The sequence below is a fragment of the Fukomys damarensis genome, unplaced genomic scaffold (assembly GCF_012274545.1).
Source record: "Fukomys damarensis isolate Sample0158 unplaced genomic scaffold, DMR_v1.0_HiC HiC_scaffold_36, whole genome shotgun sequence".
In the NCBI taxonomy this organism is placed as follows: domain Eukaryota; kingdom Metazoa; phylum Chordata; class Mammalia; order Rodentia; family Bathyergidae; genus Fukomys; species Fukomys damarensis.
The window spans coordinates 22,694,068-22,714,105 of record NW_022900948.1 but is presented as its reverse complement, the minus strand read 5'-3'; the positions used below and the strand labels follow the sequence as shown (position 1 = coordinate 22,714,105).

Sequence of the window (20,038 nt, the reverse complement as noted above, 5' to 3'; positions counted from 1 at the left end):
GTACCTTGTACCTGCAAATAAAACCCCATAATAGGATTTTTCAAAGACACTGCCTGTCCTATGGGAAAGCTCTGTCAAGGACCTAGAGTACATAACTGCTTACAGTTACTGTGAGTAATCCGCTTCATTTGCTAAGCCTGGTGACATCAATTTATATTGGAAAGGTAAAAATAAAAGCATGGTTTTAGCAGGCAGTTAAAGGTAATAAGATACAATGAGTGGAAATATACAGGCATCTGTGTCCAAATGCTTTTCTTAGTTCATGAGTTTTATGCTAAATCACAAACATTCATCTGTTTAAGGAAAAGGAAGAAATGGCAACTGCAACTGCTTCATAAGTTATGTATTTACACAGTGGTAGAAAGATCACAGGGAGACATGTTGCCAGTAACTTCATTCTTCCTTCAACTATAGTCTAAAAAAATAATCATGGGCCTCTTAAACTTTTCCGTGACTTTCTTATAAATGGCACTTGATAATTACTGGGCAAAGTTAATCCTGCGCTACAACATAGATGATAACAGCTTCTACCTCCATCATCAATGAAACACCATCCAAACTATACATAGAAGCCTTGCCTGATCCCTAAACAGTACTTCTGAGCTTGTCTTTCTCCTAAATCAGTGGTAAACTTTTAAATTTAAAATTACTATTTAATTTTCCACAGTTATAGTTTTAGGGGCTTCATTTTGTCTCATCACATCTTTTTCGGGGGGGGGTGTTAACGGGGATCAAACTCAGGACCTTCCTTGTGCTTGCTAGGCAGGCGGAGATACCACTGAGCTAAATTCTTGGCCCCTCATCACATCTTACAAGTATCAAAAATTCTCTACCTAATGATAGCTAGGCAGACTGATAGGATCAGAGTTCTACTTTGGATCCAAGTCTCCTAGTGCATGAATGATGAAATAACTTGGACAGTCTCGCAATAAAGGCTCAAAGAAGTCATGTACAACAGACTAGACTAGACATGTCTTGCTATAATGTACCTAATTTTTTAATTGCATGAGTATTCAATATGAGTCTTACTCCAAACTTGTTTCCTTTCCATGATGGAATATATAAGAACAGACTTATAAGAGGGAACATAGCATTACACCAGTAGATGGGTGGCTGGAAATGAGTAATTTTATTTTAATTAAAAATTAGGTGTTATCTTAAAGATGTTCCCAGTAGTTATGCAAAGAAATAAATGTATTTTCAGTTCTATGGTAGTGGCCTAAGAATTCTTAAGTGAACCAAATCTCTCTTGTAGTTAAAGAAACAATTTAGGAACCCCCAAAACATAGATTACATTCCCTTCTTTTATGCACACTCTGTGTGTAATCACTGCTACAGTAATTATCATTCTATAATTGTGTCCCCAGTAGATTATGTCTTTTTTTGTTTAAATCAGAGATCAGCATTGTTTATAGAAGGCATCTAAATAGTCTTCAAATGAAAGCCTATTTTATGAAAAACAATATGTACAGAATCTTCCCCTAAATTGAAATGTTTATTTTTCTCACCTTATGATGTATTTGGGGGCAGGAATTTTTTTATTTTGTTCACTGCTATTTCCCATTAGTTGAAGAATGGCTAGCACACAGTAAAGAACAAGGCTAAGTGTCTTACTATTGGGGTGGTATGTTAGAACAGACATCTGCATGATATATCATTTACCTAAAAAGTACTCTTTTTGCATTTTAGGTTGGACCTTCTCCCTCAGAAATGATATAGTACAACATTTCCCAAAGATGTTTGCTAATGGGTTGTATAAGAATAAATTCCATATTTAAGTAAGTTAAAAATGGTAAATGAAGTCTAGTTTTTTGCGCGTGATTTCTTTGCACCTTTCTTGGGAAACTCTCCAAAACTTATTTGGTCATCCACACACTGGAAAACTTGGATGCTGACAATGCAACCCTCTCTCAATATGTTTCTAATAACCAGAATGTATGAGTTCATGGCTAGGATAATACTCCTACTGAAAAACTATTGGAAGCAAAGTGTGGCAACATTGGTCAAGGCTGCTGAAACTTAAGGTAACATACATTGGCAAGCCCAAGGAAATAATCTACAGCATTATAATAGCTCCATATGATATGTTCAGTGTACTGCTATTATAAGAAATAATTAAAAATTGACTAGACAATAACAGAAAACAGCTAAATACAAGAATGGGATATTAAGCAATGAAGAAATAATTGTGAAGACTATATAGTAAAATAAAAATTACAATAAAAAGTTGCATCAAAAACATGACATGAAATTTCATCTATACTCTGGTTATATAGCCAATTAAAATAGCATATGCTAATAATGTAAAAGAACTGGAAGAAATGTACAATTTTTTAAATAGTTTGATTTATAATGCATTTTCCCATGATGATTTTTATTAATACTATTTAATTATGGGGAAAATAGAATACTGACTTTCATTTCTCCAAATTATTCTTTTTCTACTTTCTTGGTTTTATGTCAGTTATAAAGAGATACAGTATCAAAACTACCAGAAAAGTTTAAATCTTCCTACCTGACACTTATTGATGGGCACTCAAGATACTTTAAAATCCATTAGAAACCTGTTTGCTGAAAAGAATGTCCTGTACCTTGGTAAAACAAGTCTCCTCCCAAAAAATGCCAGACAGGCAATGTTAGAAAAAAGGCAAATTGGTACAATGAAAAAGAGGAACCCAGGGCTGGCGATTTAACTCAGCGGTTTGGTGGCCTGCCTTGAAGCGCAAGGACCCAAGTTCAATCCCCGGTACCAAAAACTGGAAAAAAAGAAAAAGAGGAACCCAAATCTGGGTTTGAATCCTAGCTCCTTTTCTTCATAGGAGTACAATCTGCTGACCTGATTGCCCTACCTGTAAGGTAGGGACAACTATCCTGTTTAAGGGAAATTTAAATTTATAGCTAGACTTAGGCCTTAAATCATCTTTAATGTACTATTCCCAGTAGGCTGTGAAGAAAATCTTCCTTATAAGGTAGCAAAGAAGTAAATTCCCACAAATAGTCATCTCAAACATCTTTAAGTTGTTCTCATTCTGCACATATTCGAAAATGTACTCCAGAAAAGTAAAACATACGTTGTAAAGGAAATAGAAATGAGCCAGCACACAGATGGATAGACAACTGTGGTAAAGACACAAATTAATAGTATCTTTCAAATGTAATACAACAAGAGCAACTGAAATGAATTCCTTATATCTTAACTTTTCCCTCAGTTTTACTGAGGTATAATAAAATAAAAATTGTGCATATTTAAGGTACACAATGATTTTTTTTACAGTGTGACATTTTGATATACGCATACATTTTGAAGACTTAAATATTTTAATGAAAATTGAAGGAAACTGTTTTCCAAACGTGGTCAACCAAATTAAAAACTACTTGCTCAGTAATTAGTTAATTATTATTACATGAAAGGAACTATGCTCGAGCATAAGAGATTTAGTCACTCTGTTTTTACCTTTCAGTTGTTCTCTAATTTACTTTCCTTATTTCCCAATTCTACATTTCCTCTCTTCCCACTCATAACACAATCCATTTCTTCATAAGCAAGTACTTGTGAATAACAGGCAAAAGTATACATATTTACAAAAGGTAGAAAACATAGCCAAGTACAGTGTCTCATAGCTGTACTATAATCCCAGGACTCAGGGAGGCTCAGGCAGAAGAATGGTGGTGGGGGGAAATATACAGCTTAGTATGAAGACCAATGCCAGGGAACACACACACATACACACACAGAAGAAGAAAGACAGGTAACGTGCCCAAGTCACACAGCCATTAAGATCTATAGGAGGGACATGAAGCCAGTAGTTGAGCTCCAGAACCTACAACCACTTTGCTCTGCCATGTTTTCTATCGTTAGCATATCCCATGTAGGTATTGTATGTGAAATGATCCCTATGGTAATCAGGAGGGAAAACAGGAAAACAAGAGGCTTAAGAATTGTAGGAAAAATACTCTTATTTTCACAGAATAGTTCAATAATTGTAGGTGACATAAAGGAAAATGTATATAATGTTACAGATAACCAAAATATTTCATAAAATAAATCAAAAGAGAATTAGCAAAGCACTGGGCACGGCAGTGCACACATGTAATCCCAGCAGTTTGAAGGCTGAAACATGAGGATCAATAGTTTGAGGCCTGCCTGGGGTAATAGTGAATTTAAGGCCAGCTTGAACTACAGAGTAAGATCTTGTCTTAATTAATTAATTAATTCACAGTCATCTTAAGGAGATCAAAGGTCACACATGCCACCAGACTATGGCATAAACAGCTATGGAAAAATCTGAATTGTCAGAAAAAGAAAAAGGGATGGGGTAGGGCAGACAAACCCAGCTACTGCTTACTTCGCATCTGTTAGGATGTATACTTGGTCACTGTCTTAGTCACTTTTCTCTAGCTGATAAGACAAAACACCCGACACACAAAGTTAAAGGTGAAAGAGTTTATTTAGCTCACAGACTGTAGAGGTTTCAGTCCACACTTGGCTGGCTCCAAGGCAGTGTGGCACATGGCAGAGAGGTAATCACAGAGGAGAAACAGTTCATGGCGCCAGAAGGTAGCAAAACAACAAGGGAGCAAGGGAGGCCTCTGCAGGCTACTTAGGGCGAGTAGCCCTCACACCCTTAAACCTAGTGCCCTGAGCCTAGCATTGCACCATGAATCAATTCCAGAAAAGGCCCCACTTGCGACTACACGAGGCTTTGGGGAGACATTCAAACACAAGCCATAACAGTCATATATACTGAAAAATAAAGGTTTGAGAGATAAACCTTTGTGCTGTCCTAGAGCAGGGGTGAAAGGGCAACAGACTCATAGGTAGATGTATTTTTACTGCTGAACAGACAACTCAGACTTTGGAGTTGCTGCTGCTGTGTCATGGGTCATCCAGCCTCCTTCCCCTCTTCATCTGATTCCATGCTATCAGGAAACCTCCTGACAGTCCTATGGCTTCCCACAAACTGACAAGCAGTGTGCATAACAAAGCTAGTAGGCTATAGAAAACTAAAACCATAGAGCATGAAGGTTGCTGCATATGCAGAGAGTCTGGAAAAATATATACATACAGTCTGTTGTTAACCATTGTTATCTCCTAAGGTGGGATCAGAAAGGACTTTTTACACACATATTTAAACTGGATTTTTTAAAAATAACTTCTTTCTAATGAGAGTAAATTTTTAAATTCTTAAATCATAATTTCACTTTATCTCCATGTTGAGTCACAAAATTTTTTCCAGTCTGCATATGCATGTCAATTAAATAAATTAGTCTATGGGTTGACACGTGCGTCTTATAATACTGTTTTATATGAGTCTACTCACTAGAGAAAGATGCACACTAAACGTACTAGTGAAATGATGAGCCTCTAGTCCCAGGGCTTAGAGAACTATAAGATCGATGATACTCAGTAAAGCATCTTAGAAGCCATCAGCTGGCTTTCTCAGGTCAAACTGAGCCATAAAAAGTCTCCATTCTAACTGTCAGTGCTAAAATCATTAAAGAACTATAATTTAGAACACTACTGGAAAACTTCTGAACCTAAAGCTGGCCTTAGCTAGCTTTGAAAACAAAGAACTCCAGCACTCTCTCCCTGTCCTTGAATAAACTAAGAACAGGGAGGAAGTTCTAGGAACATGAGAATGCTCAGTTTAGTTTAGTCTTATAATTTGCGTCCTAAGCCCACCCACCTCTGTTCCTACCCTCCATCAAATATTAAGCTACAGTTCAGAGTACCCTGCAGCAGGGGTTACTGAATGGCATGTTAGGAGTTCAGCATCAGATAAGCAGCTGGCCTTCAGCTATTCCAAGGTATAACCACTTGATTATGTCCAACTGACTGTTGATGTGAGGATGTAATACTGTCACGAAGTCCCCAAATCCTACTTTTTGGTAAAATATAACTATCAAAAATCAAGACCAAATTAATCATTTAAGTCTGAAATAGAAAATAATACAGAGGTTTCAAAATCAAATTGACAGTTTGATTACAGATCATTATAGTCCTTTCTAACATTGAGATTCAAAGGATTCCTGATCCATGAAAGTTTTATGGAAATATATGGGCACATCAGCAGCTGAATTAAAGAAAGTCAGGTAAGGTCCCATAAAGTTATTAAAGAAATACAGAGAAAAAGATTTGAAACATCCAAATAAGTGAGGGGGAACACTGAACCATCAAATCAACAGCCCTGTAAATAACAGAACTAAATTTGTTCTTAAAAACAAAATCAACCAAGAAAAATGAATGTTAACCTATCAAACTGGAATAAAGAAATGCTTTAAAAATACCAACATCTATAAATCTCCATGCTTAATTAGTAATTAAAAAGTTCTACTCATAAGAAACCATTTTTATCCACATCCAAAGTTAAGTGCCAAGCTCAGATAGACCTTGACCAGTTCTGGCAATCTCTCTTGCCCACCTAGTCCTTTATGTGTCTGCTATAGGCACTTGTGTGATATCATAAGATTAATCTTCATTTTTCTCTTAAGAGTAACCAGATTTTCCTTTGAACACTTCTACCTTATCCCATGCCAACTGGTTTTCTCTGTAGTACCCAAAGTAATGATTCTCAATTAGTTTCTGAATAACTATACCACTTCTAACAATATCACTCCCATATTTTATTCATAGTCTTTCTTCTCTGAAATCCAATTAAATCTTGCTTCTTCCCATACAGTCAACTTAAGAATAACTAATCTAATAGAATTAAAGATCACAAAGAAGGGATCCATTCTAAGACGAGATTTACAAAATGGGGATTACTAAATGACCAGCTACCACAGTAGTCATCTACTATGAAATTAAAAGTACAAGTCCCTGATGGAAACCTTGTGTCAACAAACATGAGGCTCCTTACCTAGAAACTTCTCTTCCTGACAAAATCATGACTTTAGACCTTTTCTCACTGCCTTTAAATTCTTCAGCTATTTGATATGGCTCTCATTCACTTGTTTATGGTTTTATGGAATTAATTTTGATGCACAGTATAAGTTTTTGAGACATTTTAACTAAATATAATAACTAATCTTGTTCTTTACAGTTTATCCCCTTTCTAATGATTATACTTATTTTGGTTTTACGGTTTACTGCGCTGGTCATATCTTGTAGGCTTTGGTGTATGTTCTTGATGTAAAGAGAAAATCCTCCATCACTGTGAAGTGTTCTGAGCTTAGTTTAACAAGTTGAAGACACAGTTTTCTCTATTTTTAAAAAGGCTTTTTAAAAATATAGATGTTGAATTTTCATACTTTTGAGCATACTGTCAATTATAGGACTTAAAATTACCCTAATTTTAGGATTTTTAAAAACTGAGTATGTTTTAAACAACAAAATATTCTACACTGTCTGTGATTTGGTCCCAGTTATAGGTCAGACTTAAGGAGCCTTAGGGCAGCAGTCCAGTCTTCTCTGTCTTCTGGTCATGTATTACCTCATATATGACTGGCAAGGGAATTAATGGCAAACTGTTATGGAGAGGTTAGCTCTCAGGCCATTTCTCCCAGTGTGGTAATGTGGTAATGGTACGCAGAGACAAGTTTTTTCATGATTCTTAAAGAAAAAGTCTTGTATTTAAAACAAAACAAAAAAACCTTAAGGGAAGAAAAACTGAAACATTTAAAAAGTGACTTATTGATTTAGCCTAAGAGGTAGATGATTGCTTCTAATGTGCTCCAGAGTATAGCCTGTTTGAGATCTGAGATTAAACAAAACAAAACACAAATACAGTTAGTTAACAAACAAAAGCACTTGCCATGAAGGAACTTAAGATACTTGATATAAACAATGAAAAGTTTAAACCGTTAATCCTAGATAGCAGAGTAACTTAAGTGAAGGGGTAACTTAAGTGAAGGGGTGTATGAATTTCTTAAGTGTCTTCAAGAGATAAGGTTGACTACATTCAGCCTCCAGTCTTGTACCTAATACTCTGGGAACAGCCTTCCTTATCAGCGCACATTCAATTTATTAGGAAATGCTGATGGCTCTACCTCTCAAATATGATGGGAAGCTGACCATTTTGTCCTACCTCCATACAGCAACCACTCTAGTTAAAACCATTATCTCTAATCTGGATCACTGCAACAGCCTTGTGTTTTAACCCTTTATCAGTCTCAACCCTCAAAATTAGTCTCAACAATCTGTTTTAACCCTCAAAACCAATCTCAACAAAGGGAGAGATTCACAATCAGAAAATCATGGCATATTGTTCCCCTCAATGATTCCCTGCCTCATCCACAGTGAAAGCTAGTATTTTTTTATTACTACATGTGTGCAGTACATGTTCACATTCATCTTGGGGGAATGGGTACATGTACATAATACAGCTTGCTTTCTTTTTAGTCCCCTTCCCCTTCACACTCACCTCCCTCTGACTTTAAATCCCCTTTCCCTATTTTCATTCTTGTTATTCTTAGCTCAAGTTTATGACATACGTTTCGTTTACATTCATTGAGGTTATTATGTTGCTTTGCCAAAAGCTAGTATTTTTATAATGATTTACAACATCTAATAAACCTAGGTTGATTTACAACACCCCAGACCACCCTTGATCTATTCCTTTCCTTCTATTCCTCCAACTACTCTGGCTTTCCTGCAGGACCCTTCAGCCTCTCAGGCTTACTTTTACTTCCTGAATTTTGCATTTGCCGTATTCTCTACTTGAATGCTCCTTTTCTATGTATCAATCAAGGGGGCTTGCCCTTCAGCTCAGGGAGGCTTTGCTGAACATCCGACTCTAAGTTGCCATCTCCCCCTTCTCTTTCTCCCTCCTATCCCCCCTTTCCCTAATTTACTTTTTTTCTATACCAGTACAGGTCTTCATCTGATAAACTGTATGCTTTTCTTATTGTGTATCTTTCTTGTCTACTAGAAAATAAATGTTTTGTGCTGTAGCTCCAGGATCTAGAATAGTTCCTGGCACAGAGAAATGCTCAATTTATATTTAACTGAATGAATGAATCAGGTTACCACATGGGGTAATGAAGGAAGTGACAGATTGAGAATGTGATTCTTGAGGCTATCACCTTAATCATCTCAAATTCAAGAAATATTTGGAAGATGAAGTGGTGCATAGAAGCAGACTTTATTTTAATGCAGTCAAATGGCTAAGTTGTGAAAACTGGTTCAAGAGATTTATTGAGCTGCTTCCTCAGATCAAGGACACTTAGAATTAAAGGGCTTTGAGTGGCTCAACTTGTCAGACCCCCTGGTGACTCATAAGATTGTTCTTCCATAATGTGACAAGACATCTGAACACACCAAAACTGAAACTGCAGGAGGGAATAAACAGGAGCACTGTGGACAGGATCAAGGAAATACCAGTGTTTTGATTCACAGTGGATATGTGGAACAGAGCAACTGGAGACTGCATTTGTTTTCTACAGCTGACCAGCCTCTGGAACCCAATGAATTTAAAAATTAGAGAGTATTTCTTAGAAATCAATTTCAAAAGGTCAGTACTTTTTGTAAGAAAAAAAAAAATCCCACTTTCACTGTTTTGCCTCTGGAGGTATATCCATTAGAGACAGGGCTCAATTGTCAACTGCCTACCCCATCAACAGGGCTCACATTTCCACGAACAAAACACAAGAGCTAAAAGCAAAATTTTGTCAATATTCATTACATTGTGAAGATGAATTTACAAAGCTTAGACCTATCCTAAATCTTATAACATGGCCTCAACTTTGAAACATGTTTACATTCCTTGATACTATAAAACACATTCTGTCTCATGGAAGAGCTGAAATGAAGCTGGAGCTGTCATCTGTGAGGCATACTTAGAATCAAGATAAATCCAGATATGCCTAATAATATAAACTACCATTGTAGAATATGGTTGTTTCTTAAAATATCACTTTTCTTACCACTAGGTCAACAATACTATATTGGTTCGGTCCGTGCCTTCAACTCTGTACTTTTGGGGACAATTTATTACATTATTTTTCAAATTATTTCTAATTAATTTTGAAATCCTAATGTCATAGATCTGTTTTATATCATTATTATGAGAGTAAATATCACACAGACTCACACACATCGAGCTCAAGTGATACAATTTATTAGTTTAAAAAGATAGGTGTTTACTTTTCATTAGGGTCAAGGTTATAAAAGATAATGCCTAAGTACTGTGACAGATGGGAAGATTTAACTAAGGAGATATGATGGTTAAATGAAACGTGGGATCCTAGACTGGATTCTGGAATTTTTAAAAAAGCCTGATAATGAAACAATTGGGAAAAGGTGAATAAAGCCTGTAGTTTTGTGAATTGGATTAAGCCAATATTAATTTCTTAATTTTGATAAATGTATGGAAGTCATGGAAGATGTTATAAACTGGGTGAAAAGTAAATGGGAACACTGTGTACTCATCTTTTTCTAAGTTTAAAATTATTTTCAAAACAAAAATTAAAAGAGTTCTTATTCTAGAACTACAACAAAATCTTAGCTATTGTTAGAGGAATACTTTTTTAAAAGCATAAAATTAGTTACTATTATAGAATAAAGAAAGCTACAGAAATCTGAAAATTCAGATCCTTTCAATATTTGCATTGTTTTGTATTGGTACATGTTTGTAGTACATAATGATTACATTCATCATGGGGAGTTGGTAAATATACATGGGCCTTTCAATATCTGAGTTGCCAAAACTATAGTGACCAATATAACAAAATCTTTCATTTATCACAAAAAATATAAACACGTTCAAACACAAAGGCACACCACCACAAAATAGTAACAATGATCCACCCATATAGACTTGAAATAATATATAAGGTAGAATAAACCATTATTTCAACTAATACTGGGTATAAAGGACATTCCTAAATTTGGAAAAGTTTTATAGTATATAGTGGTTATCAGGATTATGAGTCATTATTTTATTCCTTAAATTTTCTCTACCATGAGCACATAAAGGTTCTGTAATCTGAAGAAGAAACATAAAAAACACTTTATTTGTGCACATTATCTATAGCTGAAACAATCCTGTAAGCTCTTACACTCTTGCTCTCTCTCCATTTCCTGCACTGGTTTGGACTTTGATCAGTTCTCCCATTGTCTACTGCATCACCAGCCAGGCCTCCTCAACCTCTGTATTGTTCTTCACTCTATTTTTTCTATTGTTGCTTCCAGAAATACAAGTTATAATACAACACTTCTCTGTGAAAACAAAACTAATTCAGAACAACAAAAACTCTAATGGTTCTCCCCATTGCAGAAAGAGAAAAGACTGCATACCTTTTTTTTTTTTTTCCGGTAGTCTTCTGAATTTTAAGAATTGTAATTTTTAAGAAGTAACTAATACTAAACAAGGAAAGGTCTGACACATTAATTTTCCCAAGGGTACTTGACTAATAAGTAGTGATGTAATAACTTGAACCAAAAAAAATCTTTTTCCAACTTCAATCTTTTCATCAAATCTCATAACAAAAGCTAACTTCTAACATCTAACACCATCCCTAATTCTTCCCACTGGAAATGATAATCTTTTCCATGGACTCACATGATCACCTAATTTCCTCCTATAAATTTTATTTAATTCTGTCTTGTAGGCAATAATATATACCTCTATATGACTGTCAGATTCAGATGCTTTGAGGATAAGAATAACTGAAGTATTATCCTGCACAACCTGGACCTGTAATGATTTCTGTGCATTAGAAGTAGTAATGAAAGTTTATCAAAGACCATCACATTCAGAAAAAAAAAATCAGACTTATAATTCATTCTCTCAATTGTCAAAATAAATTCTGATTCAAACATACAAAAAATTTCAGCATGCACCAAGCATAGTACAAAGAACACAGGTTTTGAAATTCTGAAAAAACTGTTTACCAATCCTGGCTCAACTACAAAGAAGTTGCTTCATACACAACCTTAGGGAAACTCATTTAACCTACTTATTCTTTAATTTTCTCATCTGTAACAGTTGTAAGACTAACCATATGCGCAAAATATAAAGCAACTTAAAGAAAGGCAAATGCATACTTGATACATAGTTTAGTGTTACTGTTTTTTAGTTCAACAGCACATTATTAAACCCAGGCATGGAACTTGTTTCATGATGTGTAGAAACACAAAGCCTTCTTGAAGAGAGGGATTTAAACTGACTCATCAGGATAGGATTTGGACAGAAGAGTCCAAACAAGGACAACATCATAATTAAAAGCAGTGAGGCAAGAGTGAAGATATTATTTAAAAGGCCTTATGCCTCCAACGTGTACTTCTTATGCAGTGATAAAGACCAAGTAAATAAACTGAGTGCAGAATCCAGAGGGAATGTTAAATACAATCCTGGTATGAAAGATATACTGCTAAGTAGAATAGAAATGGAAAAGAAGGTGTTTCACATTGTTTAAGAGAAATACCTACCCAATAAAATGAGAATCAATGATTTTTATAATGAATGAACAAATAAGTTTGCTATGATGAGCATAAGCAAATCTTTCTGATAGATATACTCTTTATTGTCTTTTACCAGCTTTATTCACTGTCTTCAACTCTAACATCAATGCCGGTATGCCTACCATACCTTATCTTTAAGCACTATGAAGCATATTAATATGCACAGAGAAACTATCATAGTCATTAACATATGACTGTGAGTGTGGATAAAAAGCTGAAGACAACAGGGCTGAGGGTCTCTTAGAAGTTAAAAATGCTGTTTGATCTCTAACAGGCTTCAGAGACAGTCAAAGTAGATTATTATTAATTTTACTAAGAACAAAAAAATTAGACACATTTTGTTGAGGGAAAAGCAAAAAGTAATTTTAGAGCAATTAGCCAAATTGGTCGATTCTGAAAGGGCATGAACTATCTATCACTGTTCGGTGGCTGCAGGTAAATAATCAGACAATATACTCTGAACATACATTTACTAGTAATGGACACAGATCTTTGAGATTCTATTGCTTGAATGAAATTTACTCAGTAGCAATTTACACAAATCATCTACCATAAAATGGTAAATAAGAAAGCATCCTAGTTTACATATAGATTTTTTTCAAATCAACAGACATTTGTTCAATCTGAAATGGGAAAATAACAAAGTGAAAGATAGCTCATGAGTATTAATAAAAGCAAAATGTAGTTCATTCACTTCCACAGTCCACATTAAGTATACTGATGATAAAGAATAACATTCCGCATACCAATTTATCAATGTTGTACACCCTAGAAATAAACTTTGATAATTCTTACTCTAATAAAAATTAACTCTTACCTTAATCACAATTATTAGTCAATAGCAACTGAAAATATAAAAGAAAATTAAACATGTTGAATGAAATTATCCTACCAATACTTAACATGATATAAAAGATTTGTTTTTCTTTTTAATACCTATTTTCATGCATGTATCATAAGACAGTCTAGAGGCTTTGAATTTATGTTCATCCCTCAGTAAATAGGGAAGGCCCACTTTTTGCACTTTCACAAATAGTATTCTTTTTTCATTTGGCCAGGAGTCTATTCATCAACTTTAAGTGAAATTTGGAGTACTTAAAAAATAAAGGAAAGAAAATAACTTAAGTTCTGTGCTGTAATTCTAGCTCATCTGCTTATGAACAAATAATCTTAGCGCTTTAACCTCTCCATAAATCAGTTTTCTCATCTATAAATAGGACAGGAGTACCTAAAACGTTAAGGTTGTTCATAATGGTAGCTACAGATATTGTATGAAAGCCCAGGCAGGACTCTGATGGAAAGAGATGCATGAAGATGCCTTTGCACAGCACTGCACTAAAGATTATGAAAATTGTAATTGTTTGATCAAAGAATGCAGACTTCACAGGAATACTGAAGAAATTATCTCCCAGATTCTGCCTTGATTCCAGTATTGCTTGTTGTAATGATTACATATTATAAATGGAAAAAGTATATGGGAGATACAAAGAAGACAAAGCCACGTGTGGTGGAATATACTTATAATCCCTGCACTCTGAAAGGCTGAGGTTGAGGACTGCAAATATGAGTCCAGCCTGACTTGGAGAGAAAAATATAAAAAAAAGTCTGAGATGTAGGCCAGTGTAAAGGCTGGGTTAAAAAAAAAAAATGGGCAATACAGTCTCTTACTATCTGCAACAAAAGAACCTACGTAGTTCCTTCTACAGATTAATTCAATACAAAATAGTCTTATACTCTTAAAAAATTAAAATTTATCAGAATACAACTCAACACTGGACACCTATTATGTAAGAGCTACTTAGGTACAGCTGAAGGCTGTCGGGGATGAAGAATATTTCCTCCCCTTCAATTAACTAATATGAATATGTAAAACAGAACAAAATAACCATTACACTAGAAATATTAAAAATATTGAGACCAGTGCACCGATTCACATAACCCTAATGCACTCTTTAAGGTCGCAGCCAGCCTTCACACTATGTAAAATGTGCACTGCAGCCATTCCAAAGCACTTGTACCAAACAGGTTCTCCATTTCATGCTTCGGTGCTATTGCTGATGCCATTCCTGCGGGCTGCAGTGTCTCTACCTATCTCATCACAGCTATTACTCATCCTCAAGACCAAACTCCATGTCTTTTTCTCTTATAAAGCATTTTCCAAATCTAGTTAGAATTAGGGAGGTGATATTAAAATTGTGTGTATGTATGGCAGGGGCAGAGACAAATAGAGAATGAAAACTCTATATACTGGAGGAGCTGTAACATATAAGTATCAGACTAAGGATTTCTCAGAATTTTTAGAAAACCACTATCCCAGGAAATTGACAAATGCAAGAAGTTCAACAGAAGGAATCAGGAGATGACAGAAAGCCTGCAAAGACTATGGTGATAACAAAAAAAGCAGCAGAAATTTGAGAAATGTATCTAGGAATTAATAAATGCAAGGACTTTGAGCCATAGTTGGCTTTTCATCTATTATTCCAACAAGAATAAGAAGCATGTGAAAGTTAACCACTGGTTACACAGAGGTCAGCAAAGAATAGAATTTAGTTTGCACAGTTTTAAGATGCTGCAAAGATTAAGCACTAATTCTAGCAGAGGAAACCTAATTAAGTCTAAAAGAATAGCTTTGCCCAGAAACTGGCCTTTCTCATCCAAAGGGCTTTGAACTAAAAACAGAGGGATAGGAAGAACAATATGAACTGATACTATAAAGTATCATTCATTCAACAAACATTGACTATCCCCTCAGAGCCAGACACCCTTCTAACAATGAGGAGACAGCAATCAATACTACAGACAAAATCCCTGAGCTGTAGAATTTATGAATGGAGAAAGCCAATCAAAATATGTAAATAATTTCAAGTGATGATCATCTTCAAGAAAAATACAGCTAAGATAAAGAAAATGACATGATAGGTAGGGGCCAAAGGGCCGTTAAAGAACTGAAGGACCAAGTCTGACAGATCTCAGGATAGAGCCAGAGAGAAAAGGAAAGCCCTGGAATAGGGAAGATCTCCACTTGTTTGTACACTGTGAACTTGACCAGAACATACATGAAAAGAGGGGCAGTAGGGAAATGAGGGAGGCAGAGTCCAGATTATGGTAGAGAAGATATCTGAGTATAACAAAAGCCACTGGAGCGGAGAGGGTGTGGTACTTGAGTTACCTGTTTGGTGACTCAGTATGCTATGTGAAGAAAGAACTGTATGACACAAATAAGCACAAGTTGTTGATTACCTGGACAAGGCGTGGTGGCAGCAAAGTTGCACATGTCAGGTATGGTATGTAAAGAAAGAGAACAGACAGTTCCAGGAGGAAATTTTCAAAGAAGGGCAGAATACATATACAACTTCCAGTGTCACAGAGTGGTCATCAACAAAACTTCACATTCTGCACTTCTTTACTCATCTCTTCCCCACTGGGTGGTGAACTCCTTGAGAGCAGGAGTTGCTACATCGTCAAAACCCAGCACAATGCTTGGAACATTAGCAGGTTCTCTGAAAAGACTTTTTAAAAATAAATCTTGACACTTTAACACAAGTAAGAAAGTATAACAACAAAATTAAGTGGAATGATGGGCCGGGAATTTGGCTCAGTGGCTCCACCGCCTGCCTCACGAGCGCAAGGGCCTGAGTTTGATCCCCAGTACCAAATAAAGAAAAAATTTAGTGGAATGAGACTCAGTATTGCTCTATAAGCACTGAAAGTAAATAGGTAAGGGAACTGAGAAAGAATCCTAGGCTGTTTCAAGTAAACAAGCATAACGAAACATTTGCCAGTTATCTCTCATGCTGCTAGGTACCCTGAAAACATAGGGGAAAAAAGACAGTTTCTCCTTTCTCCCAGGGAAAAGGTCACAACTTGGGAGTCCAGACATGTCACATGCAAAAGCACCAAGAAGATCAGTACAAAGGCTGCTGCTGATATCTGAGAAACATGGTAGCATCCCTATTTTTAGAAAAGGAAAGAGGAACGTCACATATTTTGCAATTGAGTTTATTTTCAACTGAGTAGAGTTCTAAATCAGAATATCAAAGAGAGGGCTTATGGGCACCTAAAAAAAAAAAGAGCCTGCACATGCATCTGGGCAAGCCATTCCTGCTAGGCTCACATCCTTTTTTGATAGATAAGGGGTCAGAGATTGGAGACATATGACATAGCTGAATTTTACTAAAATCTGTTAATCCCACTTTTAATATCTCAGGATAAGATGGAAGGAAATGAACTAAGATAAGTGTCAATTATATATGGAATTGCTAGAATGGTCTTTAGAGAAGAGCTGACCTACTAAAGAAAAATTACTAGGGCCAGGGATTTAGCTCAGTGGTTTCGCCACCTGCCTTGCAGGCTCAAGGTCCCAAGTTTGATCCCCAGTACCCCCCCCCAAAGAGAAAAGACTACCTAGTCAGAGATACTGAAAAGAAATGGAAATATTTTTAACAAAAAATGAAATGATAAATAATGTCAAGGCCAAAGGATACTAACCTGAGAAGTTTCCCAAGCAGACAGGCCACCCAGACTGCCTAACAGTGCATAACAACATCAACAAACCTTCCCCAACAAATATGGAGACACAATTGGTTTGCTGACCAAATTATCAGATAATAAAAACTCAAGAAAAGAACAGCAAATACACCAGATGATCAAATCAGAAATCTAAAGGCTTATGACAGTCTATAAAGCTAGGCAAAAATCAACAGCTTTAAATTTCCTGGGGAAAATCCGAGTTTTATATTTGTGTTTTAAATATTTGATATTACAAAAAACAGCATGGGAGGAAAAAGTTGGCTTGGGGACTTTTGGTTGACTGGTAGCTAATAAAAGGGAAACTGTTGAAAAGGCTTGGCAACATTAAGGATCAACAAGCACAGAGTGCCTACCACTAGTCTGGTGAATAAGCAGGCTTTCGTACACTACACTTTAAAAAGGTTGTTACACTAGAACTTATGCAGGTGAAAGAGACTTGGACAGTACTTCCAACAAATGTGGAGTAACTGAACAGATGCAATGCACTCCTGTCCCATCCAAAACTCCACTAAAATAACAAAGGGATTTAAAACATTTGTAACTAGGAAGGAGAGAATAAAATGAACTAGAAGATTTTATAAAAGTGGAATGAATTCTGAGCCAACAGTGGGAAAAGATGGGAAGCAAACCAAGTTATACCACAAAACACTTCAAAATTCAAGAATTAGTGATAAAATATATCCCTGGAACTGGAAGTGACAATAGGCTAAGAACAAGCCCTCAGGGGAAAGTTGCCTAAGAACAGTTAGACTTTCTGAACAGTGAGACAATGAACTGTCCCTCTTCTACTAAGACTTGCATCATACAGGGGTACTACAAAGAAAACAACTGAATTACAAACAAGTTTACATTTTGAATATTGAGACCAACCCCTACCACAACCTTCTTCCCTTGCTTGGGTTCAGATTAATAACCTCCAGGAGACTAGAAGAGATTCCCTGGAGAAATATGAACCGCCTCAAGACAAAAGACCAAGATAGCAGGCCAGCCATAGTCTCCTAGAATGTAAACCTCACAGATGACAATCTCGTTCCCAAATAATATAATATTTTCAAGCCTGTTAGAGCCCTGTCCCTAAATAATAGACAGCTGAGAATCACCAGACATACAGGAATCCTTTAATGTGAGTGGCAGAAACCGAAGGAAAATGACTTAAAAGAAAAAGGTGATGCAGATGCAGAGAAAAGTGAACTCAAAATGTAGTACACATCTATGTAGATAAGAACCAATGATGTAAAAAAATATTAAGAATAAAAACTTCTCTAGAAAATTAAGAAATCATAGCAGAAATAAAATGCCATAGAAATACTGTTCTTAGAGACAAACTAAGGAATAAAGACAGTGTTCAAAAATGAAAGAAGATAAGAAACCAAGGAATAAGGGAAATAAATGTATGAGAAGAAATCAGAAAATTATTTCTCTGCAAAACACAAATTTCTAGATTGAAAGAGCCCACACAGTGTCCAGCATACTGGATGAAAATAGATCCACATAAGGCATTGAAAAATGTCAGAAAATGGCTTACAAAAAAAGTTCCAGACAACAAAGCAAGTTGAATACAAGAAGGTGGAATATTACATGGTTTCTCTTACATTAGCAACCCAAAATATAATTAATTTAAAGAGCAAATAAAAGAGATGATTGGAAACAGGAAGATACTCTGTGGAGATGGGGAGAGGGTCTAAAGTGCTCGTAGGGGAAGGGGAAAGAAAAAAGATTAAGACATGATACGTATATGTTTCAATTCCCCAAGATGGATGTACTTAATATGTATGGCAAACATATACTAATTTTTTAAAACTTTAAAAAATCAGATTGAGGTACTGAAATACAACAGCCATTGAGAAACTAGAAGACAATGATATAACACATTTATGTACAATGAAACAACAATGAAATAAGGCATTTAAAAGTATAGAGGAAAATAAATTCCAACCTAGAATCCTATATCTCCTCAAATATTATATATGTATGGTAAGTATTAAACATGTGCAAACTGTCAAAAAATGTAGTTCATGTATCCTTTTTCTCAAGAAGCTACTGAAGGATGTGCTCTACCAAATCAAGAGAATTAAAAAAAAAAAAAAAAAAGAAAGAAAGAAAGCACCAAGACATAAACGCTGCTGAAAAAAATCAAAGAAAGTTTAAAGGGAAAACTATGCCACACTCAAACTGGAAGATTCAATATTCTTTGCTAATTTTCCAAATGATCCATAGTTTTAATGCAAGCCAAAACAAAATCCTGGCAGGACTTTTGTAGATAACAATAAGCTAAAGCATATAAGGAAATCAGAAAGGATTCTTCTTAGCTCATTTTTAATGCATAATATAAAACTGCAATAATCAAGACCATCTATACTCTGGTATCTCTTCAGAACTTATAAATCTTTTGCCTTTTACTAAAGATTTCTGTGGAGAGGAACAATTCTGAGTCTTAATCCAATTTTTTGAGTCTTGCTCTAGCAGGGCTAATAAAGTTGTAAAATGAAAGAAAAAGAAAAAAAAACGCCATCTAATATTGATGATGACAGACTGATGAAACACACTATAAAGTTGAGAAATAAACCCACACATATATGCCTGATGTTTGAAAAAAGTAAAAAGGCAACTCAATGAAAAGGTAGTTTTGGAGCTGGGATTTAGCTCAGTGGTGCCGCTACCTGCCTTGCAAGCACAAGGTCCGGAGTTCAGTCCCCAGTGTCCAAAAAAACACAAAAAAGAAGGAAAAAGGTAGTTTTGTTTTGTTTTGTTTTTTTCTCAATTAAGTGTTTTGGAATAATCAGACACACATGCAAAGAACAAACAAAAAAAACAACTCAATCAGCACCTCAAACCTTATACAACAATTAGCTCAAAACAGATCATAGACCTACATGTAAAACAAACTAGAAAAAGTAGGAAAAAATATATTTGTGACTTTAGACAAGGCAAAGCATTATTAGCTAACACTAAAAACGCAACCCAGAAAAGAAAAGTGAGAAGGTGAGCTTGAACAAAATTTAAAATGTTTGTGCTTTGAAAGATACTGTTAAAAGAATGTAAAAAAGCAATAAACATACAGGAAGAAATATGCATATCACATGTCTGACAAAAGACATGCACCTA

At 35.5% G+C, this 20,038-nt stretch overlaps 1 non-coding gene across 1 annotated transcript; it reads left to right on the top strand.

Annotated features, from left to right (window-relative positions):
• Positions 1-19,288: 19,288 nt before the first annotated feature.
• LOC117284391 lies at positions 19,289-19,402 on the top strand. The gene has a single exon (XR_004515464.1). It is a non-coding gene; the product is annotated as a U5 spliceosomal RNA (small nuclear RNA).
• Positions 19,403-20,038: the final 636 nt, after the last annotated feature.